The 21146-nt window shown below is 43.1% G+C and overlaps 1 protein-coding gene and 1 long non-coding RNA gene across 5 annotated transcripts in view; one reads left to right on the top strand and one right to left on the bottom strand.

Moving 5' to 3' along the window:
• The window catches only part of TMEM86A (transmembrane protein 86A), a 121643-nt gene that overhangs the window by 54026 nt on the left and 46471 nt on the right, over window positions 1-21146 (bottom strand). The window lies entirely within an intron of this gene.
• Window positions 10682-13124, top strand: LOC123367961. The gene is made up of 3 exons (XR_006578655.1): window positions 10682-10820; window positions 11357-11517; window positions 13002-13124. It is a non-coding gene; the product is annotated as an uncharacterized LOC123367961 (long non-coding RNA).

Raw genomic sequence — 21146 nt, 5'->3', positions numbered from 1 at the left:
GGAGTACAGGTACTTTTCAGGCCACTGTGAGGTCAAATGAGTTTATACAAGCTATTCTACCAAAAAAAAAAAAATTCAGTCAATATATGTTTCCTACAGAAATACACCAGCAGCAACAAGCAATACACGGATTTTATACAAGCTCCATTTCCATTGATTTTTAGGAGCTATTTATTGCACACATTCTCATTACCCACTTACTAATGGAATATTAACAATTCCTTAGGGTCATCCTAGGGACATGGGAGCTGTACTGGGAGTGTGCTTTGCACACCCATTCACCTGCTATATTAGGTACCAATATAATAATTGCAGACCCTGCATAGAAGGAAATAATCAGATAACCTTTCATTGCAGTAACATCATTTGCAGTGGTGCACATTTCCTCTCAGGCTTGGATTTCCAGGCTCCTTTCCGATACACGCAGCTAAGTTTGATGCAATGCAATTAACTTTGGCTTATACTGAACCTTAATTTTTAATTACTATTATCTTGCATTTTTTATTCAGAATTGGTCAGGCAAAAATATTGGTATTACAGCTGTTCAAAAAAAATCTGTCAAGATATTTCTTCATAGGTTTTTTAAAGAAAAAGCCCATTATCATCAAAGTTTGGGCCAACTTGAATTTTTTTGTCTCTTGGTCTAAAATTTTCCGTTTCTGATCAAACAGGTTTTTTTTCTATTTTTTTAATCTAAAATTTTCACAGGGAAAAAATAATTTCCCAACCAGCTATCGTTAGCATGTTTAAACATGTTGTCAACTTAGTGATGATAGCTAGAGCTGGTTGAACTATTCATTATGTGATTAATTTAGCCCTTTTTTCTGTTTTCAGGATCAAATTGATCCTTTTTGTTTTGTTTTGTTTTGTTTTGCAAAAGTATTTATTATTTACAAGTGTTCAGAGAATAGTTTGCATTCAGCGAATAGTTGCAATAGAGGAACAGAGAGGAAACATGGACTAACCAAAGACTATTTCATCACCTTTATACATGTTGTATGAATATTTATGGGCTAGGGATTGTTTTCCTGCTTTATGGGGGAGATAGCTTCCCTACAGAAATGAAAATTACCAGAGGGTGATGAGAGCAAATTCTTAGGCTTGTAACAAATTTGACGACTCATCCCTGGAGGAAATTGCCAATTTCTAGCCCTCTGGACTAGATGACCTCTTGAGGTCCCTTCCAGCTCTGTTTCTATTATTCTACTTTCCTTGCCCCTCTTGCTCAAACCTGACCATTGATTAGAGCTGGTCAGAAAATGGGTATTTCCCTCTCTCATCTCCCCACCATCACTTGGAACATTTTAATGAAAATGTCAACTTTTCATCAACCCTCACCCCTAAATTTGGATGTTTCGTTTTTGACCAAAAAGTCAGTTCTGTGCAGAAAGCCAATGCTCTTTGTGAGAACTTTCATTTAGTCAAAAAACAAATTTGCTTTCAAAACAAAGCAAAACTCCCACCAGTTTTCATGAATTTTTTTTTACCAACCTTATTGTGGATAGCTCTTCTCAGTCGCTGCTTTGTACTGTTTTCCACGTCATACTGTACCCCTGGAACATTCTTCCAATCAATGTATCTCTCTGCCCCAGCGGTTCTCAACTTGTGGGCCAATCAGCACAGAGCTGCACCCCATGTGACATCCCTCAGGGCCATACAGGTAGTATTGGATGCAGCCCCCATAACACATTGTGGGCCATAATGGTAAATAGGTTGAGAACCACTGCTCTACCCTCACCTCCACTAAGAAGCTCCTGAACAATCATCTGTTCCATGCTGCTGTGACCAAACAATGCTGTGTTTATCTACATGGTGCTTGTTCATTTTGATATTGCTGTGTACTCAGCTGTACCCATTTGTGTCATTAGTCTGTAAACCCCTTAGGCAGGCATTCCATTCTTTGTCTGCCCTCAGTTTTGTAAAGCACTGGGTACATCTAATGGCATTATGGACCTGAGAAACTCCCACTGACTTCAGTGGGCTTTGTATCAGGCCCTGTAAGAATCATTAACAAAATAAAAAGTAAAATGAAAGATAAAGGCAAATAAAATCATTCTTAATAGCAGGCAAAGGGGGAGAAGAGTAAGAGGGCAAAAGTGGGGAATGAAGTTATTCATGAGGGGCAGTCACAACACCCAAGACTCTAGAAACCATTTGCAAGAGTGATGTGTGTGGATATACATATCCAATAAGCCTGCTTCTTTATCTTTTCATACTGCGTTTAAGCACGTTAATTAAAAGCTCCCAGTAACCTGGGACTCGGCATGTTCCTGTATCTTCATTAGTCGGCATGCTAGAGTGCTGTGTGGTGTTTTGCTTGTCACACCATTGAACTGCAGGACAGTGAATAAGGAAGGATGAACCAATTCAGGTAAGTGAACGTGCTCCTTCACCTTCAAATCTTCACCCATTTGGAATTGAACTGAAACCAAACCTTTCCTGAGGTCATTCCAAGACACTTACTTCCGGCCTGCAGCTGAGACCAGAGGTGCCTGAAGTCTCATGAGAGCCTGTTCCTGTGAGATTTCCAGCCTTGTTTTATAGACTCAAGATGTTCAGGTGAGCACCAGAGCCTTTGGATGCCTGGCCAAACTGATCCACTAAACTTTTTGAGGTGCCTCAACTCAAGGAGGAATTTCCAATGAGGACAGATAGAGGAAGGATGTGGTGGTGTGCACAGCTTTGGAGAGGATGAAGAGGGGAAGAGCATGTACTGGGGAAGAGGGCACTGGACTAGGAATCAGATGTAGATTACTCCCAGATTTGCTGCTTGCTGTGTGTGACCCTGGGCAAACCACTTCTTTTCTCTGTGCCTGTTGGCCTACCTGCACTAGGGAAATGGAGCCATGTTTGAAAGCAATTTTTTTTAAACACAGCTTTCCCCTTCTTCCTGCACCCCAGTGAATTTTGAACGTAGCTTGCTGAAGCTGGTCAAAACATGAAACAGAAAGCATGTACCTGTCTGCTTTTAGAATTTGCTGTAGTGTATTCCGTGGCCTGGCGCGCTCCAGCCAGCTCACTGTGTTCACATTCAGCTTGTTTGAAAATGGCTTTCCCCCCACCATTTCCTAGTGCTGACATTGCCCCGGTGCCCCACAATTCTGAGCTTGCATATGCTACTAAACTAATGGATAACACTGGAGCTAGGCTCTATTGGCCGTCTACACTGGTGTCACAGCTCCCCGTTACTATAGAAACGGATCTGTGAAAGGCATGAATAAAAAATAAAAATTAAGAACTGAAACCTGAAACGTCTGCTTTGTTTTCTTTTCTCACTGTACTGTTCCTATGGGAACAGCTGAAAGCCTCATGGAGACAATTCCGGACTCTACTGTAAAACTAACTGCATTCCCCTTTGTCAGTTGCCCACAACTGAACAATCAGCAATATTTTTAGCAGATAAAGGTAAAAGTAACAAAAGCCGTAAGTCAGCAGGAAAAGCCCCCAAGTGTGAAAAAAAATAAAGCCTAAGGGGAACAGGAAGCAATGTAAAAAACACAGTGCGGTCTGTCTTTGGTAAATTCTCTGGCTTGCTAAGGGCTGGCAGAAGAGAATTTCACATAGAGCAGACCAGCACTATAGCCGTTTACTGGATGCTCCTGAAACAGATTGGCCAGACAGACGAGAGAAGTTACTTTACACACTTAATACACAGGTGCAGGTGAGTGCAGCAGAACAAGCACAGAGTGCTGTGGGGTTAAAGGGGTAGAATGCTTTTTTTGATTTAATAATATGGCGTATTCTAGATTTCCCACATGCATGTGCTGGGGGTACTGACAGCTGGCCCTTTTTAAGAATCTGATTCAAATCCAACAAAGATTAGAGTAACCAAAAGGGTCTTTTCTTCCTGATTCATAGGCAATGAAAGGTCCTTATTGAAAATGACTTTGTCTCTATTTCTTTGACTCTACAGCTCGAGGCTAGCTCTGGTTTTACATAAATGAATAGACTGTGTTTGAGCCAAGCTGAAGGCAAAAAAGTCTGCAGCTTCCCCCACAGTCCAACCCCTCCCTACACTCCCCCCCCCACACCCGTTCCCACCAAAAATGGGACTGGCTGATGGGAATGTTTTTCCCCTGGTGGGCCTGCAATTGATCTGACATGGGGCTGACAACTTTACTGGCTCTGAGGACAAAAGCCACTGGATCTTGTAGCCTGAGGTGGCCCTATGCCAGAGAGATCCTAGTGGAAGAAGGGAGCTCAAGATCTCCAACAGTGGTAGGAGCACAGCAGACAGATGCCATCATGCTTGGAACAGGAAATGGAGGAGCCACATGTGAGGGCCTGTGGGTAGCTCTAGCAGCAAAGTGATGTTCCTGGGGTGTTAGTTATTGCCTTGAAGCAAGACTCACTGGGTGAAATTCTATCACTTGTGTCATACAAGATGACCACAATATTTGCTTCTGACCCTAAAAATCTAGGAATCTATGAGCAAAGCAGTAGGAAAAACTGGCTTGATAGGAAGAGACCAACAGCCGCTGAAATGGAGGCTCAGACAGAGATCACCTCCCAAAAACTGGTAGTGAACCAAGTTCAAGGGGAAAGCTCTGCACAGAAACACTGCTGGGTTGTTAATCCCATCCCCTGATCCCCTTTTAAACTATGCTAAGATCTATAGGGAGCAGGCTAGTTTTATGGAGGAGGAGGATCATGAATCAATCTGCTCAATCGTGGGCTCTCACTACCTCTTAAAATTAGGCCAGTTCTTTAAGAGTTAAATATGGATTTTGGTGCCTAGCTTTAGACACACAAGTGTAAAAATTTTGACCATAATCTTTGTTATATGAGAATCTAAAACAGGTTAATCAATGTTAAATAGAGCCTTATTATTGGTATTGCAATAGCACCTACAGGCACAACCAAGTAGGCCCAGGTGCCTAAATCCAGTTAGAGGCTCTGGGCCCTAATAACAGACTGCCCTTCCAGTGAAGATCTCTCAATCTAAATAGATGAGACATACAAAGGAAAAGTTACCCCTATTTTAAAGATGAGGACCCAAGGCACAGAGATTTGATAACTTACCCTCATGTAGCACTTCAGTGGCAGAGCCAGGAACATGACCCGCCGTCTTCCTGAATCCCACCCAGAGCCTTCACCACAAGACTGTCCTTTCTATCTAATTAAATCTCCAGTAACCCTCATTTAAAAACTCTAAATTTCATCACACTGTGAGATGGTGTGAGGCATAGAACAAAAGAGATGAGAACAGAGCTGAAATAGATCTGATATGGTCCAATGACCAAGTTACTACTGTTGTCCTCCCCCACAGTGTAAATTGTCTGTTTAAAAAAAAAACAGGGAACATAACCTTGGTGCTGATAACATTCTCTGTATGGTACAGACAGAATCAAACATTGCAGCGACTGAATCAATAATGAATTTGTTTTCATGCTTCCTGAGTTCTGAATTTATTGTTTCAAAACTACTAATTATGTCTATTCGCTGGCTTTTGCTTCCTACACTGCTGTCCATTCTGGTTAGCACTGAATGGTTTCACATTTTGGGGCATAAATATCCGGCTAGCTCGTCAGAGATCCAAAGGAGACCAATGCCAAAATGCTACTAGGGGAAAAAAGCAAATCAGATCTCTGTTACTGCCTCCCTGTTATTGCACTCCCTGTTACTGACCTGATATAGGAGAAAAGTGTGATCAAAATGAATATCATGCCAAGCATTTGGTATATCTTCTAATAACCCCACTGTTATTCACCAACACAAAAATGACAAAATGTAAAAGTTATCAGTATATTTCTTTGGATTAAAAAATATGAGATTATTTATATGATTCTAAAAACACAGAGGGACTCAACCTTACAGCCACTCCCACATTTCATGCACATTAGATCATCTAGTCTGACCTCCTATATGACATAGGCAATAGAATTTCATCCACTAATTCCTGTATGGACTCCAATAACTTGTTTGACTAATGCATACCTTCCAGAAAGGCACCCAGTCTTGATTTGAAAACTTCAAGAAATGGAGAATACATCACTTCCTTTCAGAGTTTGTTCCAGCGGCTAATCACCCTCACCGTGATTGTTCTGCCAGGGCATGCAACCTCAGATACAGTCTCAATTAGTTGTCAAAATCCAGCCTGAACTGGTTGGAAACTGAGCAACATTAGCTATGTCTAACCTAGAACCTTGGTAGAACTATTTCCACTTTCCTTCAGTCTATGCCCTCAGCATTTTTAACATAACCTCAGAGCCACATAGCACAGCTGTGGAAAGGAATGGCACTTGACCCAAAATTCCCTTCTTAATGCAGGGGAACTACAGCCCATTATTCGCAATAATTGTAACATACTTTCATTGTGTAGGGTTGGGGATCACAAGGGTCTGCGCAACTTAGGAGCTAATGGTGCTTGGAGATCAGTTGGGCCAAGTGTTGAAATAGAAAGAACTAAGGAACTACACATCATCCCCCAGGCTTACTATTGTAGATATTTACAGTTTAGAAACAGTGGCTAGAATTCTATACTGTGCCTCTCAGAAGTCCAATACAGAAAGGTGTCTTTAAGCCAGCTTTATGCTTCTCCAGAATTCTGTGCTATGGGGTCCACTCCATCACTTGGCATAAATTAGAGCATTAATTTATAGCAGCCTCTCAAGGAATGCCTGTGGGTTGCTCTGCAGCTTGGAACAACTCAGAATCCTGGTAGTGGCTCTCTTTCCATCTCCTGACCCACTCTCTTCCTCCCCCCGCCCCCAGTAGGCCCCTGGTTATAGGTGTCCCTATGCAGTGCCTGTGCTGCAGGGATTCTTCCAGGTTAGATGCAAGTCTTAACTGGGTCATAGTAGAAGGGCTAATCCCTCCCTTTATTTTTAAACACAAACTGTAAGTCCTTTGTTTGAACCAGAATGGAAGTTTCTGATACAAGCCACTCTCTGTTTTCCAAACACAATTGCCCCCACTGACTTTATCTCCACTATATATAAGGCCTTAAGCCAAGCAAAACAAAAGACAGGTCAGCACAATGAGTCAGGTAAGAAACAGTGTTACACTGATGTGGGAAATCCGTCTATGTAAAACTAATAAATTCTGGATGAGCGTAATTAAGCACTGGAACAATTTACCAAGGGGCTTGGTGGATTTTCCATCACACAATTTTTAAATCAAGATTACATGTTTTTCTAAAAGGTATTTTTTACTGAAAACAGGAATTATTTGGGGAAAGTTGTATGACCTCCATTATACAGGAGGTAAGACTAGCTGATAACAGTGGTTGCTTTGGGCTTTGCAATCAATGAATCATAGAACCATAGTGGACATCATATATCAGGGAAATCCAGACTCCTCCAAGCTTAGTGGATTTTGAACTAAAATATATGAGATTTTTCTTTTCTCCTTAAGTGTACTTGGAGTCCATCCCCTACAATGAGCCTTCCTGCTCTAAAATCCCAACTAGATATGGCTGATGCTATGAGAGGGCAGAGGAATTCTGGGCTGATGTACCAGTGAGGTGATATTCCATATTTCTTCAGTGTAACTTTCACATAAATATGAGCAATTGCATTGGCTTTCTCTACATTTTTCTCCAGGAGGTAAGAAAGACAGGAATTGAAGAAAGTGAGGATCCACATACCTGAAGCACACACACTTTAGTAGTAATTTTAAGTGTTCTTCTGCACAAGCATCTACATTTTTTCATCTGATACATGTTTTCTGTTTAGCACAAAGGAGTCCTGTTTGTCATTAGAGATCACCTAGATTTTGAGGTAGGGCCAGCCATAGACAATATATAATGAGCAATGAAACAGCTGAATCTAGATTTAAACAAGAAAGAGGAGAATTACAGACTAACAGCTTTACTCTTGCAAGAGACCATGGTAGGAGAAGTTTCCAGTAAGGCCAATACATTACCTCTGGTGCTTTGTTTAGAGTAATTCATGGGACTAAAGAATCACTTTAACTGGAGTTGCCGTTTGCTTGCTTTTACTATATTTGATGGAACGTGGCTATTTTTCCTGTGACCACATATGAACTGTAAAGAAGAAAGCTGCATCAGCTAAAGTCTCTCCCTCAAGACCTTTCTCATTACTCTGAAAGGTGAAATGTCAAGAGGATTATGAAATGTGGATCTAGGGGAACATGTGTACATAATCTCTTTCAACGAGTCCCCTTATCAGGGTAATACTCAAGAGCTTTGTTCTTTGTTTTCCATAGCAGATCCAGTAATTATCACTGTATAAACAGCCTGAAGTGAAGTTGATATAGAAATCCAAGAGCCAGCCCTTTTTATTATTGATCCTTTCTATACAACCTACTGTTGTTCTTATTTGTACTGGTAACTGTGACTTCATATCATGTATAAAAGGAAGGATGGTCTTGTGGTCAAGACACTGGACTTGGACTCAGGCCATCTAGGTTTATTTTCCAGCTCTGTTTCTTACTGTCTGTCTCTTCCTATATGTGTGCATGATGGGACCTTGACCTCAGTTGGCACCACTAGCCACTACTATAATACAAATAATAACAATATTTACTTTGCTGATACTGTGCAGGGGCTGCTCCAGGCACCAGCGCTGCAAGCGCGTGCCTAGGGCGGAAAGACGTGGGGGGGCGGCCTGACAGTCGCTGTGAGGGCGGAGTCAGGCTGCCTTCGCAACGCGCCTGCGGGAGCTCCTCTGGTCCTGCGGCTTTGGTGGCAATTCGGCGGCGGGGACACCAAAGGCACCAGACCGGCAGACCTCCCGCAGGCATGCTGCCGAATCCGCATTAACAACGGACCTCCTGCAAGTGTGCTGCCAAAAGCCACCTGCCTGCCGTGCTTGGGGCGGCAAAATACACAGAGCCGCCCCTGTACTGTGCACTAGATGTGTGCGTCTGAATAGGGGGCAGATTAATCTGACTATATGAAATGAAATAAACATATTATAAAATGGATGTTCCTAATTCCATCTCCTTGACCTTTGCTGAGCTAAAGCATTTACAGAGATAGGACCTGATCCACAGCCCATCAAAGTTAATGGGAATCTTTTCTTTGACTTCAGAGGGCTTTAGGTCAGGCTCACAGTGCAGCAAACTAGTGCCTGTGTTACAGAGACAAAGTTATATTGGAATAACTCTTGTCAGTCAGTGATGTGAGAAAAACTCACTCTCCTGACTGACGTAGGTGTGCTGACAAAACCCCCAGTGTAGACAGTTATATCAACGGAAGAGTGCTTTCACCAATGTAGCTAACATTGTTCAGGGGCCTGCTGTTCCTGCACCAACAGAAAAAGCCCTTATATTGGTGAAGGCCGCATCTATGCCCCAGGACTATGCCAGTATTGCTGTGGCTTCACTGCTGTTGGTACCTTAGCTAGCTCAATTAAAGCTAGCTCGGGTAAGTCTACCCATAATGCAATCACATCTTCCAATTGCAGTGCAGACATACCCTAAGTAGTGCAGCCAGCATTTGTAGGATTTGGCCTTTCCTTCAGTGAGATTTCTGCCAGAATATGGACTTTCCCATGACTTTAGTGATCCCCAATAATATCCTGTTTTGTTGTTTAAAAGCACTGACAATGCAGTTTTTACAGAGGGTTGAGTTGTTGTTTTTTTTAATGGAAGAATGTTTGATAATATAGTGTAGCCATTCACCGCAACTGGAGAGTCTTAATATAAATTCCCTAAGGCTCCCAATCATAGCACAATACTATTGCAATTAGCAGAGTGTTTAAGATTATTTATCTCCACTCAACTAAATCTATGAGAAAATTCATTCAGTTAGTACAATTATGCGATTGTCCTTTGCAACTGAAACAGTAAAAAGGTTTATGGGAGACATTTGGAAAAAACGGTCAGTAAAAGCAAAGACAATCAGACAGTTTGGGCATGAGAAACAAGAAATCAAACAAGCGCACACAAAAAAGCCCCTTTAGATTTATAGACATCAGAGAACAAAGTTGACAAAGAAAGCCTGTGTAAAGTGAGAAACGACATCACTTCACAGACTACAGAGAAATCTGTAGCCTTGGATCCAATCTCTTATAAAAGGGAAAAGAAAATGGTGGCGGGGGGGTGAGGGTAATTCTCCTCACTTTCAGTGCTGTAAATCAGGAGCAACTGTACAGTAGTCATTTATTTCAACAGACTCAGACTAGAGTAAAACTGGTTTAAGTGAAAGGGGACTCAGACCCAGAGGAATGGGTACAGAACCTGGCAGCTTGAGCTACCCATTAGACTTACGGATAGGGATGGTGACACTGACCTTAGAAAACACTAAAAGATAGTGACAATTTTTCACAGGAAAGAGCAGAGCAACTCTGAGGCTATGTCTATACTACCCGCCCGGTAGACGTGATATATCGAACTCCGAACGCGCTCCCGTCGACTCCGGAACTCCACCACCGCGAACGGCGGTGGCGGAGTCGACGGGGGAGCCGCGGACTTCGATCCCGCGGCGTCTGGACGAGTGAGTAGTTCGAACTAAGGTAGTTCGAGTTCAGCTACGCTATTCGCGTAGCTGAACTTGCGTACCTTAGTTCGACACCCCCCCTAGTGTAGACCAGGCCTGAGACATTTACTGTCCCACAAAAAAACCCTCATCTGAAGAGGTCTGTGATTAATAAATGATAAGAAAGATAAAGTCTTAGAGTTGTTTATGTTTACTTGATCTATAAATGTTGATGGAAGATTCTATTTCAGCCACTCAGAGGATCCTGATTAATGTTTTTCAGCTTCATTTCAGTGGCTATAAATTCAGGGATGACTCAGGATTGAAATACACAGCAACCACAGCTGCTGAAAATAGACCACTATAATGTAGTATATACCACAGTGCATAACCACTGCAAGCTGCTCTCCACTCCATCTCTCTGAAGTTCCCACAGGTAGGTCACGACTCATATATTTTGATACATAAGCTTGTTGTGACTGTACATTGTTGTGTACAGAGCAATGGGGTGAAGTGGGCCAGAAAACAACAATATATTTAAGAGTAATCCTAGACAGCAGCGCAGCCCAAATACCAGTTTGTGCACTGCCCTGCTCCTTGGGGTAGGAAGGAGAAAATTGTTTCTGTGTGAAAATTGGGGTTCCAGTATTTTAGATGCTGTACAGCACTGATTTTGGCTACAAATAGTTCTTAAGATAGCAGCATCTAAAATCAGGTCAGAAAAGGAAGAGGGAAAGGGTATGATGATAATCAGAATGATGTGATTTTATTCCTTGCAAACTCTCAAAGTCTAAAAATAAATGCTACAAGGCAATGAAAAGATGGAATTTTAAGTTTCCCAATAGCACATAGCATCAATTTTTAGCCCTAATAAAAGGTTCAGACACCTGCTATTAGATGACCACAAAATACCGGACATTAAAATGGTCACTGCTTCTTCAGCCCCGCAATGGTATTTTTGTCTGGTTCCAGGACTTAGCAAGCTCTATCTTATGCCCCAAGCAAGGGGCAGTGCATTGTTTCATGGCCTCTGGAGCAGTCAGGAAGCAGAATGTGACTATCCTAGCAGGTGCCATGAAGAGGCAGATCCCAGACTTCCCTCATTCTCTGTGCACAGAGCATCTGAGTGGGAGGTAAGCTGAAGATATAATAGTTGGGCGGTGCACACTAAGGCAGCAACTTGAGGAAAAATGGGAAAGGACATAGACATCCACAGGGGGTAGCAATAAGGCAGGAAGAAGTCAGGGCAGGGCTAAGAAAGTGAAAACAGGGGTCACACTGTAGCTATGTGAATCGTAGAAGCAGTCAGGGAGTTAGGGGGAAGGAGAGAAAAGACACAAGCCAGGTAAATTTAAAATCCCATCTCTTGGCTTAAAAAGCTACAGTTCCAATGGTGAAAGATATTAGCCCTTCTTGGTTCACTAAAGTAATCCCATAATGCATCATTTTATGATATTACAGCTACCAGAAATTTCACAGGCTGCAAAGAGACTTCTGCTTTTCATGATCTCACATAGTGATGAGTTTTATTATAAAGAGTTATATTCAGCAAACCAGGAAATGTCAGAGTGCACCAAGTTGGGGGAGGGGATAAAAAGGGTGGTTTTTCTAAAGGTCAGTTAATACTTTTTTAGGTGCTGAATTAAATCTCACACACAAAGTAGGGTAATTCAACCGAGATCTCTGGGATTAACTGCATAGATTTGCAACTCACTCTGAAAACCAAGTAATGTCCAAGTAACTTTTATTTCAAAAGACAAGAGTTTATCTGCCTCCGCTGTAAAAGCAGCCGCAGCAGCAGCAGCAGGAGGCAGCTAGTTCCCCCCAATCTCTCATTCGACAATCACCATCTTCCCTGTCATTGGGAGAGAAACAAAGACATTTCTTAGCTGATGCAAGCAAAGTTAAAAGGTGCAATGTCAGCTAGCCAGTTCAGCAGCACATGACAGCCTGCAGTGGGACAAATGCCAGTTACATGAGGGGAGAATGGTTCCGTGATTTGGAGGTGGCCAGTATAGCTTCGATTGTTTTTCAGTTCTAGCTGCAGCAGTCATTTACATTCTCACACAGCTACAGACTCTGGATTTCTGGATATAAGGCCTTTGACTTCAACTGGCTTTGGATCACTTTGTTGTAGCATGAATTTAGTGCTGATGCAAGGTGCCAGATTGACGGTCCTGGGGACAGAAGTCTTCTGTTTACCTGCGCAATACCAGATTCTGGCTCCTGCTCTCACTTCTTTCTGCAGCTCCAATGGTGCAAAGGGGCTCAAAAGCAGCCCTCAGTGGGCAGCTTAGGATTCCCCAAGTATGGATGAATCTTTGCCTAGCATAGAGCTCCTATAGCTGGTTCTATGCCCCCTTCTGTCCTGGTTCCTGTGTTGGGGGCACATGGAAGAGAGTATGGCCAGAATGTGCTGCACTCTGGTGATCCCCACCAAGCCCATTACCAGCTGGCATAGTTTAAAGGACTCGTGAGACTGTTTATAACTTGCACTGGGGGCAATGCCAGGGGTTAAAGGAGCACCGATCCCCTACACTCAGTGTCGCGGATACAGGGGGTTGTTCTGCAGAACTGTGACAAGCTCAAAAACCTACCGTTTCTTTGTTGCCTACAGGCGTAAACTACTGAAATTCCCCATGGCGGCCTCTCATCACTGTCTCTGTCTACTGTCCCCAACTACTGCTGTCGATTCCTTCCTTCTATAATGTTTCCATGACTATAAACTATAATTGCTGTGCATTGAGAGAGATTTGTATGAGTAACATGTAGGATTAGATTGCATGGTGTGGTTATACTCTGGGCTAGGTTAATGAATACCTGATTTTCCTGGTGAGACTGTTGAAAAAGAGCATCCTGACTGGCAAATCATGTTTAACTGGAGAAAAACAAATATATTTTTCTTGTTGCTCCCAATCTCTCCACTTCTAGTTGCTTAGCATTGCTCCTGGTTCATGTTACTCTGGGCAGTGACTCAGCAGGGTTGCCAAATAAACTGGCCAAACAAATATTGAACAGAGCTCAAAAAAAATCCTGTTGAAAAATAGCAGGCATTGATGGGACTCACAGACATGTCACTGTGATAGCTAATCAAACTCCTTGGAGTGATCAGCTACACTCATTAGATGCCAGCATCAGGAACTGGCCTCTGGCTTTGTCAGCAAAGCCTTGGAAATTGCCACAGAGGTTGAAACCGGATCTTCCCAAAGAACCCCAGTTAGCTAGATTGTACAGACAGAGGTGTTACTGGTGACACCATACTGTTCAGTTTTACCTTCAGAGCGTGTCTATGTCCTGCAAACCTTTAATTACTTTCCAAATAAAAATGAATATGCAGCCAAACAACTGCAACTACAGGCCAGTTAGTTTGACATCTGTAGTATGCAAGGTCTTGGAAATAGTTTTGAAGGAGAAAGTAGTTAAGGACACTGAGGTCAACAGTAATTGGGACAAAATACAACATGGTTTTACAAAAGGTAGATCATGCCAAACCAACCTGATCTCCTTCTTTGAGAAGGTAACAGATTTTTTAGACAAAGGAAATACAGTGGATCTAATTTACCTCGATTTCAGTAAGGCATTCGATACGGTTCCACATGGGGAATTATTAGCTAAACTGGAAAAGATGGGGATCAGTATGAAAATTGAAAGGTGGATAAGGAACTGGTTAAAGGGGAGACTACAACAAGTCATACTGAAAGGTGAACTGTCAGGCTGGAGGGAGGTTACTAGTGGAGTTCCTCAGGGATCAGTTTTGGGACCAATCTTATTTAATCTTTTTATTACTGACCTTGGCACAAAAAGTGGGAATGTGCTAATAAACTTTGTGGATGATACAAAGCTGGGAGGTATTGCCAATACAGAGAAGGACCGGGATATCATACAGGAAGATCTGGATGACCTCGTAAACTGGAGTAATAGTAATAGGATGAAATTTAATACTGAAAAGTGCAAGGTCATGCATTTAGGGATTAATAACAAGAATTATTGTTATAAGCTGGGGATGCATCAGTTGGAAGTAACAGAGGAGGAGAAGGACCTTGGAGTATTGGTTGATCACAGGATGACTATGAGCCGCCAATGTGATATGGCAGTGAAAAAAGCTAATACGGTCTTGAGACGCATCAGGCGAGGTATTTCCAGCAAAGATAAGGAGGTGTTAGTACCGTTATACAAGGCACTGGTGAGACCTCATCTGGAATACTGTGTGCAGTTCTGGTCTCCCATGTTTAAGAAGGATGAATTCAAACTGGAACAGGTACAGAGAAGGGCTACTAGGAAGATCCAAGGTATGGAAAATGTGTCTTATGAAAGGAGACTCAAAGAGCTTGGCTTGGTTAGACTAACCAAAAGAAGGCTGAGGGGAGATATGATTGCTCTCTACAAATATATCAGAGGAATAAATACCAGGGAGGGAGAGGAATTATTTAAACTCAGTACCAATGTGGACACAGAACAAATAGATATAAACTGTCCATCAGGAAGTTTAGACTTGAAATTAGACAAAGGTTTCTAACCATCAGAGGAGTGAAGTTCTGGAACAGCCTTTCAAGGGGAGTAGTGAGGGCAAAAGACATATCTGGCTTCAAGACTAAGCTTGATAAGCTTATGGAGGGGATGGTATAATGAGATTGGTCTTTGACTATTAGCAGTAAATATGCCCAATGGCTTGTGATGGGATGTTAGATGGGGTGGGATCTGAGTTACTACAGAGAATTCTTTCCTGAGTGTCTGGCTGGTGAGTCTTGCCCACATGCTCAGAGTTAAGCTGATTGCCATATTTGGGGTCGGGAAGGAGTTTTCCTCCAGGGCAGATTGGCATAGGCCCTGGAGCTTTTTCGCCTTCCTCTGCAGCATGGGCCACAGGTCACTTGCTGGAAGAGTCTCTGCACCTTGAAGTCTTTAAACCATGATTTGAGGACTTCAATGGCTCAGACACAGGTTTGATACAGGAATAGGTGGGTGAGATTTTGTACCCTGCATTGTGCAGGAGGTCAGACTAGATTATCATAATGGTCCCTTCTGACCTTAACGTCTATGATTCTATGAATTTATTTTAGGACATTTTTCAAAGCAGTGGGCAAAATTCTGCTCTTAATAACACAGGTACTAATCTGGAGTCAGCAGAATTACTCTAGATTTAGGCCAGGCTAATTGACACCAGAATTTGATTCCTTTATGTAGGAATCTGAAGCAGCTAAAACTCGTTCCTTTGAGAATTTTTGGTCCTGAACCTTTATGGGTTTTATTTTCTCATCCTTAAATGGGAAAAATGATATTACTTGGGCCCTTCAGACTTTCACATATCACAGATCGTTCAAGAATCAGGGTACTTTGAAATCTAAACTTAAAGAGGAAGCTGTTACACCTATTATTTGTCCTTTTTGGTTTTGTTCAATACCCCCCAGAAGCTGATAGAAAGTATGTTGTAAGTGTAATAACAGGGTGCCCAGCTCCTTTAAGGGCTGGAGGCCTGGAATGGGTCTGTCAATTAACCCGCCTGCCCACCCCTGAGATGGGGTGTGACTTGAAGTTTAATTGGTAAAACCAGCTGAGTATGGAGGAATTGATTCCCCTATAAAGAGCAGCAGGCAGCAAACTATAGAGGGAGATGATGGGAATGAAGCTAGTGTGTGAGATTTCAGCAGAGGTTTAGTAAGGCATGCAATGACTGCTGAGAGTGAGTAGATTTTAGCAGGGACCCCTGAGTCTTTAAAGAAAAGGTTCCAGCCACAGAAGGCCTTGGAGACTCCTAATGGGAAGTGGGGGCGGGGAGGGGGACCATGGACTTGCTGGAGATTGGATAACTTGATTTGGGGTATTATTGTTATTTTAATAAATCCAGGCCTAAGGAGAACTGTTGTTGAACCAAAGAGTTTGTTATGGTAGCTTGAGTGGGAGAGCCCTGAAAAGTGGGGAAACTGAGGCAGGGCTGCTGCAGAGCAACCTCGGGCCATGAGGGGGCACTTGGGAGGCAGCTGACCTATTAACAGTCAGGATCTGACACAAAACATTTTTTTTCATGCCAAAACTTTAAGTAGCTAGGGCAAATCTGCTGGGGGCCCGGGGAAAGATAGAGGAGCTTCCACATCTCCTGTGAAGCTAAGGAACTCTGTAGGAGAGAGAGATAGCAAAAGCTCCCTTTGCCCAAAGAGTTCCTGAGCAGTGCAGCAGAGAGGAATTTCAGAAATGCCCCAATCCTGCAGAGTTCAGGAATTCCACAGGACAGGAGAGTATTGGATGCTTCCCTCCTAAGGACCTTTCTGCTGTACTCTTCAAGGTGTGGATGGATGGAACATCTGTCCTGCTCCTTCCTGTATGCATTAGGAAGTGCACAATAAAGGAGCTAAGATTCTATGGACCTTCAGAGTTGTCTTGTCTCTTGTACATTTGTTAAGAGGCCCCAGAAACTATAGACAAATGAGAATTTAAATCAGTTTATCTTTCCTGAGGCAGATTTCATGTTTGTTTCTATTTCTGTACAGAATCAACAAATTATGCTGGCTCACAATTGCCAATAAAATAACTGGAAATTGGAATTGTTCCCAGTCAGAGTGTTTCCATTGCTATGGCTGTCCCATTAGAAGATTCCTCCTTCCCACACAAATCATGAGATTATCTAGCAAAAGTGGAAGATAGAGAAGCTAATGGGCTCAAAATCCCTCCTGCAGTGCTGGCCTCTTCAGGCCACTCAAGCAAGTGCAAAGTAGCAGAATCTGGCCCTAATGACCAGCTAAGAATTCCCCTGGCAAGGGGGAGCTCTGAACTTATATAAAGTGTCATAGCTAGTCCCTATGGCAAATGTCCATCTGCACTCTATGTAGGTAGGGTGACCATCTGTCCCATTTTTAAAGGGACAGTCCCATTTTTTGGGGACTTTTTCTTATATAGGCACCTATTACCCCCCCTCCACCCCCTGTCCCGTTTTTTCACAGTTGCTATCTGGTAACCCTATATGTAGGGGGCAGGAAGAGGTGAGTTGTGGGTAGGAAAAGTGCACCTGAGCTACACTAATTCACAAGTAATGTAAAGCCCCTGGAACCTTAGCTAGTTGGTGTAAATTAGAGCAGCCCATTAGCTGCTCTAAATTATGCCAGTCATCTGGGGCTGGTGCATGAGAAGCAGGGAGGTATAACTTTCTCCCTGACAGCACCTTTCCTTTTCTGTGCCAAATGCAACCTAATGCAGGAGAGTATCTGGAGCCAGCCATCAAAGGAAGTTTTTCCAGCATACAGCTGAATTGTCAAGAAACTGGCACAGTGACACTGCTACTATTATCTTGTTTTATTATTATTTGTATTACAGTAGCACCTGGAGGTCACAACTGAGATTGGGACCCCATCATGCTAGGCATTGTGCATACAGAGACTAAGAGACAGTCCAAGCTCTGAAGAGCTTATAACCTAAATAGAGAAAGGGTGGGAGAGGCACTGAGGGGTGAAGTGACTTGCCCAAGGTCACATAGCAGGTCTGTGGCAGACACAGGACAAGAATGCAGGTCTCCTAACACAGTCCAGTGTTCTTGTCTTAAGAACCAAGTGTATCCAGTTGTTTCACTCCTTCTAATTTCATTTAGTGACTCTCAGATTAGCATCATTTAGCTAATCAGCCTTAAAATATTCACCCTGACAAAGTGAGGTATTGAAGCCAATGGACACTGCAGGTGCTCAGGAGGGGGCATATTGAAAGTGTGATTGAAATCATTGAGTGTTTCTGGCTAAAAACTGGTGGCCCTGATCTTGACACATTTCCTTTGTTGGGGGTTTGCCTGACTAAGGACCTTGCGATTTGACCCTTAATTTAGAATGTGTTACTCTATAAATGAGTTATCATAATTTGTCTGCAGTGTGCTTGTCACAAAAGCAATTCAGAAGAAATGAATCTGGAGGTAGGGTGACCAGATGCCTTGGTATTCAGGACTTTTGTATAGGAGCGTCTATTACCCCACGCCTCCTGTACCGATTTTTCACACTTGCTATCTGGTCACCTTACCTGGAGACAAACAGTAAGAGCCATTCTTATGTAACCTATGGCTGGAAACTTCCCCACAAGGCAAATGCCACTCCTCACCGTGACACAAAGCCAGAGCACATGGGCTTGATCTAAGAGATGTGGGTGGGAAGGAATCCTTTGCCCAGTCTAGCAATTGGTGCACCACTGTCACTCTGACAGTTTGATGGATGATACTTGCAACTGAGGACTCTGTGCTACTCTTGGGGGAAGGGTATACACTGTGCGCCCCTATCAGGGCCGGCTCCAGGCACCAGCATTCCAAGCAGGTGCTTGGGGCGGCAATCTGCAAGGGGCGGCAGTCTGTGTGTTTTTGCCCCCAAGCAGCGTGCCGAATTGCCACTGCAGATGGCGGGGGCCGTCTGTGTGCCATTAGGGCGGCATGCGCGTTTCCACGGCGGCGGCAATTCGGCAGTAGCTTCTGTCTTCCTGGCCCCTGTGACAGGTTGGATCACAGAAAACCCCCTGGGAGCTGCCAACTGATGTGCCAAGACTATCTCTGCTCCTGTTTTCCCTGACAGCTCAGGACTCCAGCACCCTGTCTTGCTGAGCCAGACACTCCTGTCTGCTCCAACAAAGACCCAGGGTCTGAATTACTTGCCCCAAAACTGCAGGTTTACCTGAAAGCAGCTAACAGAAGCGTGCTTGTCTTTAACACCCAGATGCCCAACTCCCAATAACCCCAAAACCCAAATAAATCTGTTTTCCCTGTATAAAGCTTATGTAGGGTAAACTTATAAATTGTTCGCCCTCTATAACACTGATAGAGAGATATGCACCGTTGTTTGCTCCCCCAGGTATTAATACATATTCTGAGTTAATTAATAAGAAAAAGTGATTTTATTAAATACAGAAAGTCGGATTTAAGTGATTCCAAGTAGTAACAGACAGAACAAAGTAAGTAACCAAGCAAAATAAAATAAAATGCACAAATCTATGTCTAATCAAACTGAATACAGATAATCTCACCCTCAGAGATGCTTCAGTACATTTTTTCCTCAGGCTGGACACCTTTGAGGCCTGGGCACAATTCTTTCCCCTGGTACAGCTCTTGTTCCAGCTCAGGTGGTAGCTAGGGGATTCTTCATGATGGCTCCCCTCCTGTTCTGTTCCACCCATTTATATATCTTTTGCATAAGGTGGGAATTCTTTGTCCCTTTGGGTTTCCACCCGCCTCCACTGGAAAAGCACCAGGTTAAAGATGGATTCCAGTTCATGTGACATGATCACATGTCACTGTAAGACCCCAAGCCTTCATTCCTCCCAGCCTGACTCACAGGAAGGCTTGCTTGCAAACAGAGCCCCAGTCAATTGTCCTGGTTGATGGGAGCCATTAAGATTCCAAACCACTTTGCATAATTACAATAGGCCCTGAGAGTTATATTTCATATTTCTAGTCCCGGATACAAGAGTGATACATTTATACAAATAGGATGATCACACTTAGTAGATTATAAGCTTTGTAATGATACCTTATAAAAGAAGCATATTCAGTTGCACTATATTCACTCATTACCATATTTTTATAAAACCATATAGACTGCACAACGTCACAGCCCCTTCCTTAACTCACTTCCAAATACCTCCTCTGTGCTGCCAGAGACTATATGTCCACCCTACATAATTCACTCAAATGATTCAACCTCAAGTGACTTCCCTTACACAAGAGAGTGCAACTTCTCTGTAAAATAACAAGTGAGTTCAGTGCCTTTCCTCCTCATTGGTGCTGTACTCAATTGTGCACGATGCAAAAACTTCTGGAGGCACATCTCACAGCAAAAGGGACCAGGGAATTGTTCAGAGCACATGGAGATGCATCATCCCCATATGCGGCCTCTCATTGGCCTACAGTAGAATCGTGGGACAGTGGGGACGTGGCAGCATCTGGCCTTGAGCAGAAGCGTTGGCCAAGAGATGTTCTTGGACATCTCGAGTGGGTGCTTGCTGCACAAGGGAGCCTTTGTCTGGGATGTGTTGAAGGCTGTCATCGTGCATAATGACAATTGAAGAAATGTTCAGGAGACAGGTGCCATTGTGTTAATTCTTCATAAGTATGGGATACTGTTGCCACTGAAGTGCTCTGTTGCTCTTCCTAGGAGTGGGACGTTACAGAGAGACGCTCTTTGGCAAAGTCAACAGTAATGATCAGTGTTCCAACTAATGCTGCCATTGTTTATATCGTTCTTTTAAAAGAGTAAATAAAGCTGTAGTCTTTGCTCCCAAGATAAGTGTGGTGCTGATTTGAATTCAGATTGGGAAAATGAGGGAGCCTGGTCTGCTGATGAGCCATTTTCAGAACCATTTAACTGTGTGGTCATTTTTGCTGAATAATCAGGCTTCTTAAAAGAGGGAATTCTATGCTCATGATAATCCGAAGAAGTGGGTATTCACCCACGAAAGCTCATGCTGCAAAACGTCTGTTAGTCTATAAGGTGCCACAGGATTCTTTGCTGCTTCTAACTGTACGAGCTTACAGTCTACATAGACAGGACAGATGCAAGGTAGGAAAGGGGTAGAACAAACCAGCAGAGTGGACAAAGATGGTGTCAAACATCAAATTAGTATCATGATTCTTTTCTTGGGTAGGTGGGTGCTTCACTGGGAGGGAATAAGCTCAATAGAAAGAAGGGTGGAGGGGACATTAAACCAAGTGGGGTAGGGAGGGGAGAAAGGAGTAAGTAGGAAGGGCAGGTGTGGAATGAGGCTCTGGGGCAGAAGAAACTGTGAGATGGGGGTGGGAAAGGGTTGGAGT

The sequence above is a fragment of the Mauremys mutica genome, chromosome 4, assembly GCF_020497125.1.
Source record: "Mauremys mutica isolate MM-2020 ecotype Southern chromosome 4, ASM2049712v1, whole genome shotgun sequence".
In the NCBI taxonomy this organism is placed as follows: Eukaryota; Metazoa; Chordata; order Testudines; family Geoemydidae; genus Mauremys; species Mauremys mutica.
The sequence above is the reverse complement of the archived record's forward strand: the minus strand, read 5'-3'. Positions and strand labels throughout refer to the sequence as shown.